The sequence below is a fragment of the Somniosus microcephalus genome, chromosome 6, assembly GCF_052327205.1.
Source record: "Somniosus microcephalus isolate GS21.2 chromosome 6, FLI_Smic_1.0, whole genome shotgun sequence".
NCBI lineage: Eukaryota > Metazoa > Chordata > Chondrichthyes > Squaliformes > Somniosidae > Somniosus > Somniosus microcephalus.
The window spans coordinates 96,432,694-96,449,437 of NC_140992.1; the positions used below are offsets into that span (position 1 = coordinate 96,432,694).

General features: G+C 44.8%; 1 protein-coding gene across 1 annotated transcript in view; it reads right to left on the minus strand.

Moving 5' to 3' along the window:
* Positions 1-15,580, minus strand: part of LOC147115929 (beta-galactoside alpha-2,6-sialyltransferase 1-like) — a 232,320-nt gene extending 216,740 nt beyond the window's left edge. Inside the window, exon 1 of the mRNA XM_085990573.1 lies at positions 15,449-15,580. The gene's annotated coding sequence lies outside the window, so the exon portion shown is untranslated. The remainder of the gene's footprint in view (positions 1-15,448) is intronic.
* Between the last annotated feature and the right edge of the window lie 1,164 nt (positions 15,581-16,744).

The window sequence follows — 16,744 nt, forward strand, 5'->3', positions numbered from 1 at the left end:
AGGTTCCTGTGGCATCAAATGGAAAAAGCTTGGCAGTCTGCAGAAGAAGCAAGGCTTGCTGTGGACCTTAAATGCAGCAGCAATGATGATGTCATCGGAGGGGACTTTCAGTCATGAAAAACCCATTTGCAAAGACTTCCCACACGTTGGAAATCAATTGGCCAATCGACTTAAAACTGCATCAATCTCCCACATCCATTTAGATTTGTGTGGGAAACACGAAATTCGGGGAACATGCCAATAGCCCGCAGCTGAGTTAAAATCGAGGGCAGTGTGATTGTTTGGTGCATCTATTGATGTAATATATACAAAGTCATTGTGGTGATTATTCCTTGATTAGTAAAAGTATTGTGATTCGTTGTTTGTTAACTGCCTTGGGATATGTGTTGTAATCTCATTGGTAGTTGATGATCACATAATGTGTTGTGGCTACCTTAAATTCAGTCCTTTTCTAGCTTAGTTGGGACTGGATGTGGAAAGATATGCTGCTGATTTTAAAGTTAATAAAGCCTAGCTTTGGAAGGCAAATCTATTCTTTATTTCAATTTATTAACTTTATGTTAGAATGGAGCGATATCTTCAACCAGAACGATTCAAGGCTGACCCCAATTCTGCTGGAGTGGATGATAAATGGAAACATTGGTATTGTACATTTAAAAACTTTTTGGGCGTGTTGGATCAAGAGGCTCTAAATAAGCTGAATATGCTGATCAACTACATTGACCCGGATGTATATAAATATATTTTGCACTGTAAAACTTATGAAGAGGCTATTTCTACATTGGAAAAGATTTTTGTTAAACCAAAGAATGAGGTATTTGCACGTCATCTTCCATCTGCCCGTAGGCAGCAGGTGGGAGAATCTTTGGATACTTATTTACAAGCACTTCGGTGCCTTAGTGTTGACTGTAATTATAAGGCTGTGACGGCTGAAGAATATAAGGACGAATCGGTACGGGATGCTTTTATTAATGGATTACTGTCTAGATCAATTCGTCAGCGGTTGTTAGAAAATAAGACTCTGGATCTTAAAAGTGCTTTTGAGCAAGCTTCTACATTGGATGTGGCTCAGAGAAGTTCGGATTCTTATGCTCTTTTTAATCGGCCTGCGACTATGGTTTCGGCAGTTTCGGATGAAAAGGAATTATGTGGACTTAATGGGAGTGGTTTACTAGATTTTGAAACAGTTTCTACTTCGGCCGTTGCCTCTAGGATTCAGAAGTGTTATTTTTGTGGGAATATCCGGCACCCTTGTCTGAAGTGTCCTGCTCGGGAGGCTGTGTGTAGTAAATGCGGCAAGAGAGGTCATTATGCACGTGTGTGCAAATCATCAGGTTCAATTACCTTCCCTTCTCCTGGTGTGGGAGGGTCTTCCTCCACTACCTCTTCTGTGACTATTCAGCCTTTAGATAGGGCGTTTATTGCATCAATTTCTGCTGCATTTGCTCATGGCCTAAACAAAGCTATAGTTACGGCTCAAGTTAATGGGTTGGAAGTGAAGGCCCTTATAGATACGGGCAGTATAAGTCTTCAGTTTGCGAAGGAGAAGCATTTGAAAATTTCGCCTGTTACGTATCAGGTGTGTATGGCTCAGACGACCCTTACTTCACAAATAGCTGGTTGTTGCTTTGTGAAAATGGTTCTTCTAGGTAATACGTATACTGATATACGCCTATCTGTTTTGCCTAATCTCTGTGCGGATATTTTGATTGGACATGATGTGCTTCAGTTACACGAGTCTCTTAGTCTTTCATTTGGAGGGACTAAGCCACCTTTATCTATTTGTGGATTAACCTCTTTATCTATTCCTCCATTATCACTTTTTTCCAATTTGATGTCGGATTGTAAGCCAATTGCTACCAAGTCAAGAAGATATAGTAGTCAGGATAGAGAATTTATTAATTCTGAAGTTCAACGTCTCTTATTGGAAGGAATCATTGAACCTAGTTGTTCGCCTTGGCGAGCACAGGTAGTTGTCACGACTAATGAGAGACACAAGAAACGAATGGTGATAGACTATTCCCAAACTATTAATAGGTATACTCAATTAGACGCGTACCCTTTGCCTAAGATTGATGAGCTTATCAATAAAGTATCTCAGTATAAAGTTTTTAGCACTATTGATTTAAAGAGTGCTTATCATCAGATTCCTATTGTTAAGAAGGATCAACCATATACGGCCTTTGAGGCTGGTGGAAAGCTGTATCAGTTTTGCCGAATACCATTTGGTGTTACTAATGGTGTTGCTTGTTTTCAACGGGCAATGGATGCTTTTATAAGTGATAACTCCCTCTCTGACACCTTTTCATACTTAGATGACATCACAGTGTGTGGCAAATCAAGGGTGGGGCATGATTCTAATTTTAAAAGATTCCTTCAAGCTGCGGAAAAAGTTGGTTTAACTTTTAACAAAGAGAAATGTATCTTTTCGACTACTGAGGTAAATCTATTGAGGTATATTATTTCGGGAAATAAGATTAAACCAGATCCAGAACGTCTGCGACCATTGATCGATTTACCTTGTCCTACTAATTCTAAGGCTTTGCAACGAGTTGTTGGACTGTTTTCTTATTCTAATTGGATTGCAAATTTTTCACAGAAGATCCGGCCTCTTATTCAGGTTACGACATATCCTCTATCATGGGAGGCCAGGACATGTTTTGAGAATTTTAAAAAGGATATTTTAGGAGCAGTTGTGCATTCCATTGATGAGCAGGTTCCCTTTGTGATTGAGACGGATGCTTCGGATTTTGCAATTGGGGCTACTTTGAACCAAAATGGAAGACCTGTGGCCTTTTTCTCACGTACTTTGAATAATAGTGAAAAAAGACATTCCTCAATAGAAAAAGAGGCATACGCAATAGTAGAAGCATTGCGTAAATGGAGACATTATTTATCGGGGCGACATTTCACGTTGGTAACTGATCAAAAATCTGTGTCCGTTATGTTTGATGTTAAACATTTTGGAAAGATTAAAAATGATAAAATAATGAGATGGAGGATTGAGTTGGCATGTTACCATTTTGACATAGTTTATCGTCCGGGGAAGGATAATGTTGCTGCTGATGCACTGTCGAGGGCTTATTGTTCTGTGATTCACGGAGATACGCTTATTAATCTTCACAATGCCTTATGTCATCCTGGGGTTACGAGGATGATACACTTTGTACGCAGTAAGAACTTGCCTTTTTCAGTTGAAGACGTCAAGCGGATGACTTCATCATGTTCTATCTGTGCTCGGTGTAAACCGAATTTCTTTAAGCCTCAATGAGCTCATCTTATAAAGGCTACTTCTCCTTTTGAACGTTTGAGTGTTGATTTTAAGGGACCTCTTCCTTCAACTACTCAAAACCGATATATATTTACTGTTGTGGACGAGTTTTCAAGGTTCCCTTTTGCTTTTCCTTGTGCAGATGTATCAGCTGCTACAGTTATTAAATGTTTGACTCAACTTTTTGTCATCTTTGGGATGCCTGCGTATATCCATTCGGATCAGGGAAGTTCTTTTATGTCTTCCCAGTTGAAGGAATACCTTCAGAGTCGGGGAATTTCTACTAGTAGAACTACCCCGTATAATCCCCAGGGTAATGGACAGTGTGAACAATACAATGGGGTGATCTGGAAGGCAGTTATGTTGGCATTGACATCCCGGAACCTTAAGAATACACAGTGGGAAATGGTGCTGCCTGATGCCCTGCATTCCATTAGATCATTGCTTTCAACGGCTACTAATGTGACCCCCCATGAAAGGCTCTTTAACTATCCGCGGAGATCTACTACGGGATATTCGGTACCTTCATGGCTTACTATGCAGGGACCTGTGTTGCTTCGACGTCATGTTAGATTGTCAAAATATGACCCCTTGGTGGAGGAGGTGGAGCTGTTGGAGGCAAATTCCCAATATGCTCATATTCGATTCCAAGATGGGAAAGAAAGTACTGTTTCAATTAAAGACTTGGCTCCTTGTGGGGGCCAGCCCTCTTCTGAGAATATTAATAATGGTCATGATTCAGATAATGTGGATGCTGTTACAGATACTACGAATATTTCCAATCCGATTGCAGATAATCATACTTCTATTAGTCAGCCTTTGATAGATGTTTATGACCGTCCTAGTTCATCTTCTGATGGGATTTCTAATCCGGAAACCGTTGAGAATCGGGATATGGATAGCCTTCCTGTTGAAGATACTTCTGTGCCTTCTGGCGTGGGAGGGCAAGGAATTTCACCAAGGTTAAGAAGGTCGACACGAACAAGATATCCGGTCGACCGATTGAAAATGGACTTTTAAATTGATAGTAATGTTTTAAAAATTGTTGAAATATTATAGTATATTGTTTTAGTTGAGAGATACTTAATACTTATGCGTAATGTTATTATTTGTTGTTGTTCATTTAGTATTGTGTTATGTAAATAGTTTTATTCTCGTGCATAGTTTAGTTGTAAATAATTAATTGTAAATTGTAAAAGTTATTAGGTTGGAGTATATTTTAAAAGGAGGGGTGAATGTGGTGATTATTCCTTGATTAGTAAAAGTATTGTGATTCGTTGTTTGTTAACTGCCTTGGGATATGTGTTGTAATCTCATTGGTAGTTGATGATCACATAATGTGTTGTGGCTACCTTAAATTCAGTCCTTTTCTAGCTTAGTTGGGACTGGATGTGGAAAGATATGCTGCTGATTTTAAAGTTAATAAAGCCTAGCTTTGGAAGGCAAATCTATTCTTTATTTCAGTCATCTATTTGTATCTTTTACAATATGTAAATCAAAAACACTTCAACTAGGGTGTTCTATGCATTTCTTAGCTACTTCAGTGGTTATATCACAGACGTCGTGTCTGCTTGTTCTATGTTTAACATAAAACTATTTTACGGCAGGTATTTCTTTTACTTGATGTCATTTTTTCAAAGGCACATGTTTTTTTAAAAATTTATATGATGCTTTCTGAAGTGTTGGTTTATAACACTTAACTTGGGCATTGCTATTGTGTTCTTCCAATGTTCAGACATAGAGGAACCTCCAACCTACTGTTTCAACAGGGCTATTGCCTTAGTATTAACAACCAATTCCCATTTCAAAAGCTTGTACGGTGTTTTCAGCTTTGTGTCAACAAACCATCTTATCTCAGAAGCCTGTATTCTGTTTACAGCCTGTGTCTTTGAGGCTTTTAGATTTTTGGATAGGATGGTGTATCTTTCTGAAATATGGCTATTCCTTTACAATGGATGCCCAGTTTTGAGCTGCTAGATCTGTTCTGAATCTATCCCATTTAGCACGGTGGTAGTGCCACACAGCGTGATGGATGGTTTTCTCAGTATGAAGATGAGACTTCGTCTCCACAATGACTGTGCGGTGGTCACTGCTACCAATACTGTCATGGACAAATGCATCTGCGACAGGTAGATCGGCGAGGAAGAGGTCAAGTAGGTTTTTCCCTCGTGTTGGTTCTCTCACCACCTGTTGCAGGCCCAGACTGGCAGCTATGTCCTTCAGGACTGGACCAGCTCGGTCAGTAGTGGTGCTACCGACCCTCTCTTGGTGATGGACTTTGAAGTCCCCCACCCAGAGTACATTCTGTGCCCTTGCTACTCTCAGTGCTTCTTCCAAGTGGTGTTCAACATGGCGGAGTAATGATTCATCAGCTGAGGGAGGGCGGTAGGTGGTAATCAGCAGGAGGTTTCCTTGCCTATGCTTGACCTGAAGCCATGAGACTTCATAGGGTCCAGAGTCAATGTTGAGTGTCTCCCAGGGCCACTCCTTCCTGACTGTATACCACAGTGCTGCCACCACTGATGGGTCTGTCCTGCCCATGGGACAGGACATACCCAGGGATGGTGATGGAGACGTTTGGGACATTGATTGAAAGGTTTGATTCTGTGAGTATGACTGTGTCAGGCTGTTGCTTGACTAGTCTGTGAGACAGCTCTCCCAATTTTGGCACAAGTCCCCAGATGTTGGTGAGGAGGACTTCGCAGAGCTGACTGGGCTGGATGTGCCATTGCTGTGTCCGTAGCTGATGCCGGGTGGTCTGTCCGGTTTCATTTTTATTATTTTGTTTCGTAGCAGTTTGTTACAACTGAGTGGCTTGCTAGGCCATTTCAGAAGGCAGTTAACAGTCAACCACATTGCTGTGGGTATGGAGTCACATATAGGCCAGCAGATTTCCTTCCCTAAAAGGAGATTAGTGAACCAGATGGGTTTTTACAACAATCTGATAGTTTCATGGTTACCATTACTAATGCTAGTGATTATTCCAGATTTATTTAATTAACTGAATTTAAATTCCCCAGCTGCCGTGGTGGGATTTGAACTCACGTCTCTGGATCATTAGTCCAAGCCTCTGGCTTACTAGCCCAGTGACATTACAACTACGCTACCATCCCCTGGACTCCATATTGGTGAGGGAGTTAGCGAGCGCACAGTGAGCATCCACCGGTTGTATGCAGTGTAGGTAGATCATGGTGTTAATCCGCATGTAACGCTGATTTGATACGAGCTCAATGCTCCAACTAACACACTCTCTCAAGCTCACACAGCCGAACACGCATTCAGCAGCAGGAAAGACCCCCACCAGTGCTATGTAAAGGGAACTACTCGTGTAGCTGCACCCCAATGTTGAGTAAAAAATATTGGCCTAAATCTTCCGCGCAGCTGTTATGCTGGTGGAAGTGTGGCTGGTGGAAGTGTGGCATAGTACTCTTGACCCCACCACAGGACTACGCTCCAGACCCCAGGCAATTTTCCAACCTAAAGGTAATGTGCATTTTGCAGGTAGGATCCCCAGCTTCCTCCAAGGAGTCTGCCTGGATGGGGCACAAGAGCTGCCTCAGGCAGACCTCAGAGGCCTTGCTGCAGAGTTAAGGAGGCTGGTGGTCTCTGAGTCGCTGGTTTAAATGGGGAAAAAAGGTTGAAAATGTTTAAAAACATCACCTAAGCCTATGTAACCAATTGCTTGTATGACATATTTCTATCATATACATGGCATTTCAATGTATGGATGAATGTATTGTACACCTTTCCTCATCTCCAGTGAGAAATCCCAGCAAGGCGAGCAGGGAGCCATAGACTGACTCCTGATGTATTTTCTGCTGCAGCGGGTAGTCAAAACTGCCCAACGCATTACCGGCACCCGGCTACCGACCATAGAGCACATATACCAGAAACGCTGTTTACGGAGGTCACGGACCATCATCAAAGACCCTACCCACCCCAGCCACAGTCTGTTCACCCTCCTGCCATCTGGGAGACGTTACAGATGCATTCGCACCCGAACGACCAGATTTAGGAACAGCTTCTTTCCCAGGGCTGTCATCCTACTGAACTCCACAAATAAACTCTAAAGCCTGCACATCTGCCAATGCACTTTATTATGGTTATGTTTATGTTAATGTATTACAAGCCAAATGTATGTTGAATGTTTAAATGTCTTAATCTAAATGTACACTCTCGGGAGCCGCAAGCCTACATTTCGTTGTACTGCACTTGTGCACTAACAATGACAATAAAGTTGATTATTATTATTAATAATTACACGTGCTTCTCGACATAACCTCAACAGAAAATCTGGGCCATTGTCTTATGTCTGCTTATTGTAGGTTTCCCCCTGACTTTGTTTTATTGGAAATAGCGTCCTTTCTTATAGAATCATGGCGTTTTCTTCCCCCAATTCAGGTTTCCCATACGAGATCAATGTAGTTTCATATAAACTAACATTTGAGGTAATTCCTGTAGTGGTTTACAAGGCATGGTAGCTGTATCGACATCTGGACTACGAAAGCGCCGGTAGATACGGCCCTTTTTTTTTAAACAAAAAAAAGTCATCCGCCTCACTTCCAGCGCGGCCCAAGCTGTTCGCCATCTTGGTGAGGGTGATAGCGCAAGCGGTAAGTACGTGCACCGGCTGTATGCAGAGTAGGCAGATCGTGACGTCAGTCAGTGTGTAACACTGATTAGACAGACATCCTGCCATTTTCCACATCATCGCTCCATTCAACGTCCTCTCCTAAACACACACAGCCGAACGTGCATTCATCAGCTGCATGGGGGACCCCCCTCACCAGCGCCATTTAAAGGGATACATCCAACTTGCAGGCAAGTTGATTATTGCTATTGTACTGGCTCTTGCAGAGTTTGTAGGAGTACTGGGTTGCTGGAAGACATTTAAAAAGTAGCTGAAGTGTGCAGGGCATGCTGCTTGACGTTGGGAAAGGTGTTGGCTGCTACTGGAAGGCCTCCGAGTACACCACTTGCTCCCAGTCATGGGGGCTCTCGTTACAGTCCTCCTCGCGCTGCAGCATGACAGGGAGATGGAGCAGAGGCAGCAAAGACAAGCTGCTCAGGGGGAGGAAAAGGGGAAAAGGGCTCTCAGCAGGAGGCCTTACCCACCTAGGGTCTTCAGGGAGCACTTCACCCACCTGCACCTCAGCCAGGAGAAGTGTGTTCGGCGACTCCGCTTCACCAAGGAGGTGGTCCCAGAGCTCTGTCACCTCTTGGAACCAGACCTGCAGCCTCAGAGCAGGGTGATGAGTGACAACTCTGCCAGCGGTCCTCAAGGTCACCGTGGCCCTAAATTTGTTCACCACTGGATCCTTCCAGGCTAGAACAGGCGACATAGCAAACATTTCACAGTTCGCTGCCCATCGCTGCATCCGGGAGGTCACAGAGGCTCTGTACTATAGGAGAGAGGACTTCATTGTCTTCTCTCTAAACAGAGAAGCAGGAGGAGCACGCACGTGGCTTTGCCAGGATATCGGACTTCCCCATGGTGCAGTGCACCAGTGGCTGCACAGACATGGCTTTGTGGGCGCTGCATCTCAATGGTGAGATGTTCTGTAACGTTACCATTCACTTAATGTACAGTTGGTGTATGACCACACCCAGCACATTATGATGGTGAATGCCCACTATCCTGGCAGCAGTCATGCTACCTTAATTCTGCGCCAGTCCGCTGTGGCAGCAATCTCCCAGTCACTACATTGAACCCGAGGTGGCTGCTAGGTGACAAGGACTATCCGCACTACACCTGGCCAATGACTCTCCTCCGCAACCCCACCACTCGTGGCCAGCACTCAATGAAAGCCATGCTGCCAGGAGGAACATCATCGAGCAGACCATCGGGGTGCTCAAGCAATGGTTCCGCTGCCTTGAATGCTCGGGAGGAGCTCTCCAGTACTCGCCGGAGCAGGTGTCCTAATTCGTGGTCATCTGCTGCATCCTCCACAACTTGGCCATCTGAGGGCGCAGCCCTTGCCACCACGGGTCCCACGACCACCTCAGGAGGAGAAGGGAGGAAGGAAGAAGACAGCCTGCAAATTCATGTTCTGGACGGCTGTCCGTGAGCACATCATCAGACTCCGCTTCCCCTGACTGAGACCCCAGATCCCCGTTGCTCAACACTTCCTAACCTTACCACGCCACTGTCATAGAAGGTCACATGAAATCAAAGCCATCACAAAACAAACATTCCAAACCTAATTTATAAATGATTCAATCAAATATTACATAAAAAGTCAACTAATCACCCTTGTGCATTCCTTTAGTGCCTGTCTTCCATGTGTTTTTGCCTGTCCAAGTGCTCCTACAAAATGTTACCCCAGTGGCAGCAGCATGGCTGATGGAAGGCTGCTGCTTCAGTGGAGGAGAGTGCAGATGGCCTTGCAGGATGACCTCGAGCAGCTCTGAAGCTAGATGGCCCAGCTGTAGACTCCACCATCTTGGCATGTGTGGCAGCAGTCTGAACTGGCTGGCTGACAGGCAACAGTAAGGGCACTGGCAGAGTGGCAGTAGTGAAAGTACGAATGCTGTCATCCTGAGAGGGGACAGCAGGCTCGTGCTCCACGGAGCCACTGCCACTCCCCCCGAGGTGGCGCCTCAGCAATCTTAGTAATCCGTTGGAGGACAGATTGCTGGACTGCTGTGAGACCCTGCAAGCCTATTTCCACACTAGTAAATGCAGCCATGACGATGCACGAGAGCAGTCTGAGCTTGCGTGGCAGCACTCAACGTTGCGTCACTTCCGCTTGTGCTGCAATGGAAGCTAAGACATCGCCCATCTGACCCTACATCATGGTTGGGTCCACAAGTGCGCTAATGGGGTTGCCCATCACTTCCATCCTGGAAATCATGGGCTCTAAGCTCTGTGCAAAGCCCTGTGCAAAGTTGGTGCCGGACTCCTCCATGCTCCTCGACAGTGACAAGCAGGCTCTCTGGCAGGCCTGCCATTGCACCGAGCATTTATGTGCACATGCCCATCACCCTTCTTTTGAAAGCCACTTCATCAAAGTCCTCACCCGAGTCCTCTGCAGCAGAACTTGTGCGCGCACTCGCCCTCCAAGGAGCTGGTACCTGCGCTGCCCTGCCTGCTGGTCACTCGTGCCCAGTGACTCACCACATGCAGATCCCACCTCTATACTACCCTCTAAAGTACGTGCAGTGCCAGTTTCTGAGCTGGTGCCTGCAAATGTCAGATCGATTGACGGTGTCTCTTCTTCTCCATCACTCTCCTCTTGTTCTTCCTGCACTGGCTGGGAAGCTTGAAGTTCTTGGGTATCTGAGGAGAAGGGGAAAGCAAGATGTGCTTGCTTACAACATCAGCAGCTTGCAAGTGAGAAGTGATTATGGGATGAGGGGGAAGTGGGATGCGAGAAGGAGGATTATGTATGTGCATACCATCATTAACAATGGTTTCAGCCTTGCTGATCGCCATGGCCTCAGTGATGGTCCCCTCCATTAATGTCTAGCACAGTCTCCTCCAGCTGGGTCAGGATATGTAGCTGTGCCTGTCCCCCGCCGGTTAGCTGCTGCTTTCTCCTGCGCCACCTTGGCCTGCAAGAGAAAGGGAAGTGTGTCAGTGAGTGTGGTGCAATGTGTTTGGGTGATGTGCCTGTCATGGTTGAATAACTGGCAGTGTGTGCAAGGTGTGAGATGTGGTTGTGAGGCTTCCAACAGTGGTGAGTGTGTGAGGGTGGGGCAAAGCTATGAATGTGAGGTATGAGTTGTGATTGAGAGATTGTTGGTAGGTGAGTGATGGAGGTGTGGTGCATTGAGCCATCTGTGAGGCTAGTGGCGCAGTTGGTGGGATATGGCATTTGAAGATATGTTCACTGACCTTGACCACTCATGTGAGGTCATTAAATTCCTTTTGGCACTTGATCCACTTTCTCAGGGCAAGACTGCTGGCACTGACCGCTTCAGCTATCTGCTCCCACTGCCTTCTTACTGGAGTCTGGAGGGTCTCCTGGTCCCCTGCAGGTAGAGGAGCTGTCTCCTCCATTCTACCCCCCCCCCACCCGCATCTAAGAACCGAGGTGCCCTTTCTCTGCCCTGTTGAGCCATAGCTACCTTACAATGAGCTGATTATTTCAGAAAGCACCTCCCCTTTAAGAAGTGCAGACTGCGTTTCAAGCTGGAGGCTGGCTTTAAATAGAGATCACCTCCCATGAATGTGAGCCCCCTGCTGAGCACTCAGCCTTTTGGCAGCACTCTCAGCGCTAGGCTGAACACATCAATCATATAATTAGCCAGCAGCATGAATGTCGTGTGCTGCCTGCATTACTTTCAACGGGCACGGGCAAATCACGCATCGTGATCCCCATGCCCATTTTCGGGCTTTTTCTCATTTTTAGCTCCATCCCTGCTGGTGTAGAGATGATTTTGTCTACCTATTTCCAGCAATACAGTGATAGAAACTCTTGTGCTAGCACTGGAACCACAGTTTCAACAGGATAGACTTTTACTCACTTCAAAAGGGCCCAGACTTAAAAAGGAAAAACAATCACCCTAACCATTAGTCATTTAGGCCAGGAATTTACTTCAAAAGAAAATGAACCACAAACATGTAAATCTTCAATGCAGACACCTACCTATATTTACAATTCTTACATAATGTAGTACAATTCATTGCATTTTAAGGCAAAGCAAATCCTGCAACTTGTGAGTAGACATTTCAAAAAGGTAAAACAGAGGTTACAGATTTCATGCATACAGGAATATACTTTCAATGCAAAGTGCTTACCCATTGTGTGCGCCACATCCTTAACCTTTAACTGCCTCCTTGCTTTGAAAATTAATCCTCAGGGCTTCTCTATAGATCCCAGAAGAAAAAACATTGCATTGCAGGAAAAACGAAGCAGATGTGCTTCACTGACGTCAGTCAATGGGCTCCTCACTGGAGTTCACAGCCTCACTCAATGGCTTTTATACAATGACTGCAAGCAGCCTTTACATCTCTGCAGTTTGCAGACGGTTTTTGTTTCCTCTGATCTGTCCTTGTGCATTTTCATTTCGCCAACAAATGGTCTAGTGTGTTTAGCCCTGTGACTACAATAGCTAGGTTTGGACATAATTCAGTACATTTTCAATTTGCCACCCGTGTGTAAGACAGGAGTTGTAGATTGGCTGCTCGTTAGGGAAACTGCCCGATTTTCCTTTCCGTTAATTTCAACGGAAATCAAAATCGGGCGGTTTCTATAACGGGCGGCCAATCCACAATGACAGTTTTACGCCCGGGCGGCAAGTTGAAAATCTACCCCCAATATGTTAACCACTGCAGCACTCTGCCTCTCTTTGGTTCAAGGATTCAAAAGATTGCTGAGTTGTTCAATAGGTTTCTGGTAAGATTTATTTAAATAGGCTGCACTGTAATCATTTGGAAGCTGACATTTGGTGTTGAACCTGTAACTGACTGAAAAGTGATAGAGGCTGATCTCAATACCAGTAATTTCATCTATGACAGACTCAAAATCTCACAACCCTTTCACTTTCAGGTATACGATTGTTCAAGTGCGATCATTGGGGAATTCCATCTCAAAGCTCTCAGAATCCCCATAGCAACTAATGCTGGAAGAAGTTCAAGTCTTGGGTGAATTCTCTAACACTACACCTGGGCAAGAGCTTGAGGGGTGGGGAAAGGGCAGAGGAAGCCAGTATTCTCATTCCTGATCTCTCTACCCATTGACCCTCGTTTCCATGTTAGCTGATATTGCTAATGGTGTTCTCTCCTCAGGCACTGTTCCCCTCTCCTTCAAATCTGCCGTCATCACCCCTCTCCTCAAAAAAACAATCCTTGTCCCCTCCATCCTTGCAAACGATCACCCCATCTCCAACCTCCCTTTCCTCTCCAAAGTCCTTGAATGTGTTGTCGCCTCCCAAATCCGTGCCCATCTTTCCTGGAACTCCATGTTTGAATCCCTCCAATCAGGCTACCGCCCCTGCCACAGTACTGAAATGGCTCTTATCAAAGTCACAAGTGACATCCTTTGTGACTGTGACAAAGGTAAACTATCCCTCCTCATCCTTCTCGACCTGTCTGCAGCCTTTGACATGGTTGACCACACCATCCTCCTCCAATGCGTCTCCACCATCATCCAGCTGGGTGGAACTGCACTCGCCTGGTTCCATTTTTGTCTACCTAATCATAGCCAGAGAATGACCTGCAATAGCTTCTCTTCCCACTCCCACGCCGTTGCCTCTAGTGTCCCCCAAGGAGCTATCCTTGGCCCTCTCCTATTTCTTATCTGCATGTTGCCAATCTACGACATCATCCGAAAACACGGCATCAGTTTACACATATACGCTGACGACACCCAGCTCTAACTCACCACCCCCTCTCTTGACCCCTCTACTGTCTCTAAATTGTCAGAATGCTTGTCCAACATACTGGATGAACAGAAATTTCCTCCAATAAATATTGGGAAGACCGAAGTGGTTGTCTTCGGGCCCTGCCACAAACTCCATCTCTCTCCCTGGCAAATGTCTGAGGCTGAACCAGACTATTTGCAACCTTGGTGTCATATTTGACCCCAAGATGAGCTTCCGACCACACATCAGGGCCATCACTAAGGCCGCCTATTTCCACCTCCGGAACATCACCCGACTCCGCCCCTGCCTCAGCACATCTGCTGCTGAAACCCTCATCCGTGCCTTTGTTATCTCTAGACTTGACTGTACCAATGTACTCCTGGCCTCCCACATTCTACCCTCTATAAACTTGAGCTCATCCAAAACTCTGCTGCCCGTGTCCTAACTCACACTAAGTCCCGTTCAACCATCACCTCTGTGCTCGCTGACCTACATTGGCTCCTAGTTAAGCAACACCTCGATTTTAAAATTCTCATCCTTGTTTTCAAATCCCTCCATGGCCTCGCCCCTCCCTATCTCTAATCTTCTCCAGCCCTACAACCCTTCGAGATATCTACACGCCTCTAATTCTGGCCTCTTGGGCATCCCCGATTATAATTGCTCCACCATTGGTGGCTGTGCCTTCAGCTGCCAAGGCCCTAAGCTCTGGAATTCCCTCCCTAAACGAATTCGCCTCTCTACCGCTCTGTCCTCCTTTAAGACGCTCCTTTAAGACGCTCCTTAAAACCTATCTCTTTGACTAAGCTTTTGATCATCCGCCCTAATATCTCCTTATGTGGCTTGGTGTCAAATGTTCTGTCTTATAATATGCCTGTGCAGCACCTTGGGACATTTTGCTATGTTGAAGGCACTATATAAATACAAGCTGTTATTGACCCAAGGTAGAAACTATGCATATGTAGATGTCAAGGAGCACAGGATCAGGCTTAGATGTGAAGGGTTCTTCGCCTTCCCTCCCCCTCACTGCTGCTTTAATTCAAAGGCTTGCCAACACCTATGCACACACATGAGGAATGGCTACTTGGAAAAGTTACTGGAGCACAACTGACACCCTTAAAGCCATACCTAGCATGAATCATTGCCTCAGGAGGGGATAAAATAAAAAAGCTATGGTGCAGTCTTTTGGTACTCACTTCCTAGCCTCACGTATGCTGAATGGCATTTAGTTGGGGTACTGGAGGACTGTAGATGCCTGTGGAATTGTCAACCCCGGCATGACTCACTGACTTCAGAAAAAAAAAGAGAAATGTTGCAGGATTTTCTCTCTTTGGCACCATACATAAAAATGCAAATATTACCACTTCTGCCATTACACATCATTCAGTAGTGAAAACTGCCAGCCCAGTAGCTATTGGTGGTAATGTCACAGCAAAATATGAATTTGAGCTGGTAATTGGGGCAAGTCAAATATAAAAAAGAATAAATGAGCTCAATGTTTTAAAATGCGCTAGCAGGCTTAAAATAATTAACTGAAACCATTTTTACACTGATTAAGCAGCAAATTTTGTAGTACAAAGTACAACATGAACTAATCAGACTCATGGGGGAGGGGGAATGAGGGCCAAGTTAACTCTGTCTACTATTTTGGCTATCTATTAACTGAATTTTTTTTTTTTTTAACATTGCTGGAGCCGTATCACATATGTTACCACGTCTTTGTAAAGGAACACTCAAGAGGTCGCTAACAAAGTTTGCACTTTCATCTGCCTTACATTTATTTTAACATCGAGTAATTCATTAAAACAAGGCTCGATCGAAGGGGAAGAGTAAACAGATTAGTGCCTGTGGAACTCGAAAGAATTAAATTACCTTGTTGAATAAAGAGCTGCTTGCCACTGCTCCAGATCGCTCTTGTGACATGCCCTTTTCCTCCTTGTGAGCTTACATATTCAGTTCCAAATGTTCAGCAGACACAGAGCTCAGTTGTCACACAGACCATAAGATTTCTATTTTCTCCTTCAATTCAAGCAGGCAAAATAAAAGGAACATTGTCTCCTGCGAACTGATTGAATGAAAAAAAACACAGACTGGTGTTGTAAGCACTGTCATTCAACCCCACCCCAAGCAGCTCATGATCTCATGCATCCTTCCATCAGTGTCACGGTGTGCATTACCCAACAGCAGAGCACCTTTCTGCATTGCACAGCACGTTTACTAGCATAGCACAGGTCACGCAAGTCAGTTTACTTCTCCTTTCAAGGAAAGGCCAGGCTATGCAGGAGTTCCTCACACATTGAAATACACTAGATTACAGCAACAGAAGCAAACTGATGGTATATTTCACAAACACTTACATTTTGGCAGGGGGGGTGGGGTGGGCGGGGGCACCTACATCAATATTTTCAAACTTGAACATCAATGGGCTAGAATTTGCTGCCAAAATAACGGCGAGTTTAATGGTGCACACCGCTTTTAATGTGTAAATCCTCCAGGAACTTGTGGCGAGGAAGAGATAGCCCATGAATTGCGAATCGCCACAAGTTGCTGGACGATTAGCCTTGCGACAATGGCAGCTCGCCCTCAATCTCCAAGTGAGTTTCAAGAAATTGCTGCATTTGCACATTTAATGCCAATTAAACTTGCCGCCAAATGATAGGACTGATACTTAACAGCACAAGTACCTTTTTAATGAGGAGATTTATGTTTCTGCAATGCCACTCAACCTTGGAGGCCCAGAAAGGGAGCAATTGAAATGGTGGAGTCTCACAGTTGCTTTTAGAGTTTTTAAAATGTAAAATTATTATTTTTTTAAACTTAGCCTTTTTGTCTCTTTTTTCTTTCTCTTAATCCAATCTTTTCATTTATCTTTCTGTACCCGATTTGACTCTAAGTCACTATATTTCCTTTTCCGTCATTCCTGTTTATTTCCCTATCCTTAAATCTCGTTGGTTAAAGAGATAGATTGTTGGTCCCATCGTTCAGTAAGGTCCCAGATGCCCCCTTGCCGGTTATCAGCTCGCGCTTCCAGCAACTTGCTACACAACAATTTTTTGAGTTGATGGGTGAGGACAAGAATCTAACTAACCAACCAATCACCACTACTGCCACTGCCAGGGAAACAGGCACCAGAATGATATGCATCATCTACAGTTCGATCAATTAAAT